Source organism: Sinocyclocheilus grahami, unplaced genomic scaffold (assembly GCF_001515645.1).
Source record: "Sinocyclocheilus grahami isolate Dianchi unplaced genomic scaffold, SAMN03320097.WGS_v1.1 scaffold512.1, whole genome shotgun sequence".
Taxonomy (NCBI): Eukaryota; Metazoa; Chordata; class Actinopteri; order Cypriniformes; family Cyprinidae; genus Sinocyclocheilus; species Sinocyclocheilus grahami.
In genome coordinates, this window is record NW_015505691.1 from 451,492 (window position 1) to 456,943 (window position 5,452).

Here is a 5,452-nt window from a genome sequence, read left to right on the forward strand (position 1 = left end):
AGTGTTAATGCATTCATGCTACATTTCAGCTTCATTAAAGTGTCTGTGTAAACTTCAGCTGCTTCTGTTTCTCCAGCAGTGGAAAATTTGGTTTTGTTAATACTGATTTCATTTGATTGGTAACAGCCCTATAGAGTCTTATTATATTAAGTGTAATTATTAATAAAATTTAAGAATTTGATATGAAAGATGACATGCATTTAATAAGGTTAGGGGGAAATTCCCTTTTTATAGGCAAAAATAAAATTAAAATAAAAAAGACCTGGAAATCAATTCAAATACATTTTAATATGCAGTAACTTTAGTCATATAAAATGTAATTTTCCAGCAACAAAATTGTGGCCAGTGAAAATGCTGAGTGGCTAGTAATTTTGGAAAACCACTAGCCACAGTGGCTGGTGAGCAAAACAGTTAATGTCAAGCCCTGTATACAGTGAATACTTGTATTTATACTTGTATTGCAGTAAAAAATGTGTGAAACACAGGGGTGCTGCAAAAAGTTTGGGAACCACTGCGCTAAGCCATCTTCTGGAGACGAGGCGGGAATATGCAGCTCATTTGTATTTAAAGTGATACCACCAAAACAGCTTTTTTTTAAAGACACACCTCAAAAATTTAATTTTCCAGCTGTTATAATAAATGATCTGTGGAGTATTTTGAACTGAAATTTAACAGACACAAAAAGGGACATAATAGGTGCACTTTAACTGCATCCTGTTCATTATGAAAATAAAATACAGTGTCAATGTAGCAAAAATATGTTGTGTGCGATCGCTACATTGTTTTCCCGTCTGTTACTCCATAATGGTCATACCAAAGCCGGTTGGTCATACAGATAGAAGCAAGACATCATTCAAAACTGTAAAGCTTTTGCAAAATAAAGAAAACTGTAAAATAAAGAAAACTGTAAAAATTTTGCAAAAAGTCTCAGTTTCCTTTCCGTGAACTTTGGAGCATGTGACGTGTAACAATGAACCGAAACTCTTTTTTTTTTCTTGTTTTGTTAATCTGTTGATTATTTAAGTGACATATATTTCATGTATAGGCCTGAATATTCCTTTTTATGTATATAGTTTTATTCTGTTTTCTCCGTTCACAGATGCACTGCAGGCGCGTGATGTGAATCTGTGTTCTACACTATACAACAATTTTTGCTGGTTTCAAAACACACAACAAGCTGCATATTACCTGGCCTGCCATTCATTTTCACTTAAATGTAGGTCTAATGCTTGGCGGTTCGTGACATATCCTCGGATGAACTAACGCCGGGGCATTGGCATTGCGACTTACCTATGATGAATTTACCGCTGAGCGTGGCACGCGGTGGATGCATCAACATCACATTTGCATAGTGGGTCCAATATTGCATCATCATAATTATTTTAAAAAATCTATAAGTTGTACAGCACAAAACTAAACATATATGGTATTCTTTTAAAAGCTTAAAACCTCAGCTTTCGTAACAACCCCATCACTTTTGCATTTATATTACATGAAAGAACATAATAAGGTCTGAATTCGACCCCCCCCCCCCCCCCCCCCGGGGTCGAAAAACATGTCCGGCCGGGATTTCTTAATTGGCCAAAATGTCTGGGATTCGGCTGTTTTCTTAATCCCACTCCCACTGAATCTCTGACCATTGCCGCCTGCTCCCGCAACATTTCGCTCCCGTGATTTTTGTGTCCACTCCTTTAAACATTCTAATATTGTGTATAATTTTGGCGCATCAGGGAGCCGTTCTCAGGATGCTGTGTATTTAAATATTTTTGAATGAGCGTTCGCGCTGTTTACTTTCACTTTCAATTTCACAATCACACAGACTCTGAAAAGGTAGCACATCTTAAAAGATCAGATATTTGTCAATGAGCTCAGAATCTGTTGAGCAGCAAATACTCCAGCATGGTCTTGTCAGTCATCTCTCCTTATTCTCGACCTGTGATCAGTCAAATCTGACTCCTGCAGCTCTTGTTGGATGCAGGGTTGCCAAGTCCGCGTTTTGCCACAGAATTGGGCTACTTTTAAACTGTTGCCATGGGTTGATTTTCCCAAGTGGGTTAAAGGTTTGAAATATTGCATAAATTACATTTGACTGAAATGCTTGTATTGAAACATTTAGCATTCTACCTATGATAAAACTTTCATGGACTTCTACATTAACTGTTCCCTCCTGGTGGAATGACCTGTCCAGCTCAATCCAAGCAGCTGAGTCCTTAATATTTTCAAGAAACGGCTGAAAACACCTCTTTCATCTTCATTTGACCCTCTAACTCTAGCACTCTCTATTCTAATGCTACTTCTAATTTTATCTGCTTGTTTTTTTTAATTAAAAAACTTGACCCTCTAACATTTGCACTCTCGATTCTATTTCTATTCTAATGGCCAATCCATAATTTTTTGGGGAGTTTTTATTCATTTATTTTTTAATCAGGCACCGGAACCATTTTAAAAGTATCGATTTGGCACCGGTATCGAAAAAAAAAAAAACGATACCCAACCCTAATGAATAATATTGAATTTCATATTTATATCACACAAACTGTTACGATAATTATCAAAAGAATGGAAATGACTCCTCTGAACAAGCAAACACATGAGTCATATTCCTGCTCCAATCACTACTACTACTGTAGCTACGCTATATCAGCTAATTCTTTAGGTTGTTTTCTTCCAAATTAGACTATTTTCACATGTCTGTGAGCATGCTTGGCCAAACGACACTGTAATATGTCTCAGATGTGCAGATCAAAACATGGGATGCAGCGAAAAACTTTTATTACCCTTAGTTTGGATGATCTTTGTTAGCCGTGATTGTTGATGACATCATCACGTATTGTGTCCTACGCCAATAAAGCTGACGATTGTAGCTATCCTTAGACATGTCGATCAAGCTTCTAGACCATTCAGAGCCTGAGATCTGCGGTTCCAAATGTTGAGGAGGCGGGGCCACTAAGCACGATCTCACGCGGTTGCATTCTTCAGATACAGATGAGTTAGGAGTTGATTGCAAGTAGTCAGAGAGTTTGGACAGTGTTTTTTCGAGTTATTGCGTGCTTTTCATAACTGGTTGGAGCGATTTGTCTTTGGACAATGGCTTCAAGAAAGGTTTTTGTTGGTGTGGAGGCTGTTTTGGAGGAGCTTCGACTTGGTCAGACAAGCTGCTTACGACGCTGGAGAAGATCCTGAGTTTGAGTAAGTACACATTTTGAACTTATAAATGTTGCATTTGTGCATTTCATGAGCAAATGCATGCTATTATACAAATATGCATGCAACAGACATACAGAAATAGATTTTTGCATGCAAAAATATATGGTCACAACACAATGCACATATGCACGCGATAATTCAAATAATCATGGGTGCTTTTGTTAAGAATGTGCTAATATAATGTTGCATGTCTGTTGCATGCATATTCACAAGTTCGCATTAACATATAATGTGATTGAGCAGTTAGTAGCATATTTGGCGTGCTGTCCAGAGGGAGGGCTCCGAGCTCGGGTTAAAGGCCGAACCCAGAGAACAATTTAATTTCTTTAAAATTAGCATTTATTTCTGGCTACTATGAATAGGTTTCTATGTAAGTTCTATGTACTGGTACTTTTGAATGGGTTGAGGCTGGGATTTAGTGCATATGAAGTGAAAGTACTTGATGAACATATACTGTGGAGAGCATTCACTCAGTATTGTTATCTCATTTTTGACCAAGATGGCTTTTAGAGGCTTTTGCATTGGAACTCTTCATATATATATATATATATATATACATTTTTGCAGATTTATTAAAAAAGAAAAACTGAAATATCAGATGGTCCTAAGTATTCAGACCCTTTGCTCAGTATTTAGTAGAAGCACCCTTTTGATCTAATACAGCCATGAGTCTTTTTGGGAAAGATGCAACAAGTTTTTCACACCTGGATTTGGGGATCCTCTGCCATTCCTCCTTGCAGATCCTCTCCAGTTCTGTCAGGTTGGATGGTAAACGTTGGTATTTCTTCTGATCATCCTTGAGATGGTTCTACACCTTCATTTGAGTCCAGCTGTGTTTGATTATACTGATTGGACTTGATTAGGAAAGCCACACACCTGTCTATATAAGACCATACAGCTCACAGGGCGGCAGGGCGACGGGGAGGGGTCGTGCGGTGCTTGAACAGGAGCTGCAACTCTCCGCGTCGGATGGCAAGCCCTACCTGTCGCCGAATGAGGAGTACGATGGAAGGCCAGGTGAGGGACTCTCGCTGCATCCGAAGGGAGCTGCGGCTCTGCTGCACCAGAAGGGAGAGTCCCTCTTGCAGCTGAATACGTGGCGTGGTTTAAAGCGTCAGATGGCTCTGCTGCACCAGAAGGGAGAGCCCTGTCCAATGCTGAATAAGCCATTAGGCTTGAAACGACGGATGGAGGCACTGCAGTGGTAGTATTAAATTAAGCAGGCACTGCAGCGGCAGAATTGAATTGAGCAGGGCGCTACGTCGGCAGTATCAAATGAGCGGGGCACTGCGGCAGCAGTATCGAATTAAGCAGGGCACTGCGTTGGCAGTATCAAATGAGCAGGGCACTGCGGCAGCAGTATCAAATGAGCAGGGCACTGCAGCGGCAGTATCAAATTAAGCAGGGCATTGCAGCATCAAATTTCATTTAACTGATCAGAATTAGATGGGCTTTCTTTGTGTGAAAATTATTGATCCTGATATAGCTCTTGAAGGCGTCCAATGACCATTGACCGAGAGCTTGGATGTGCTGCTGTGAGAGGCCTTTTTGAGCTGCTGTAGTTACTGCCCCGATTCGGAAGGAGTGGCTGGAAAATCTTTCTACGGGTATGACTGGTTGGACGATGTTTTTGAAACAAAAAATGTGTGACGGGGTGGTTACAGTCATCGACAAAAAGAGGGTCAAGAGGGGATGTAGACTGAGAGCTTCTGAATTGTAGGTAAGAAAAAGAGCCAGATACGGTTAGATTGGTGACGGGAGGTTAAAAATTTAGACGTGGTGACCTCTTTTTCCTGATCTGATTTACTTTGTTTGATGAAATAGGAGATAGTTTCACTGCCGAGCAGGGAAAGGTCGGAGATGGTTGGATTGAGTTTAGGGTTGAATAGAAGTTATTGTGAATTCCAAGCATTCTAAATCTGTGATTACTTGAATATTGCCGCTTTACACTAATTCATTCAAGTCCACCAAAAAAGCTGGTCACTCACGTAAAGCCCTATTCACACGGGATTAGTATTATCTGAGGACCTCGTGTGATTTAGAAATTACCCCACCACATCTGAATGTCATGTGGCACATTCGCACAGGATAAGCGAAGCCTGTGGTTTTACTCAAATTTACTGACTCAACCGGATGTGATGTCAGGCTTTGCGTAACATTATGGACCAGATTTACTAACAGCTTGCGCCAACGCAAACCTTCTTTTGGTGTTAAAATAGTACTGTCAGGATTTACTAAAGACGTG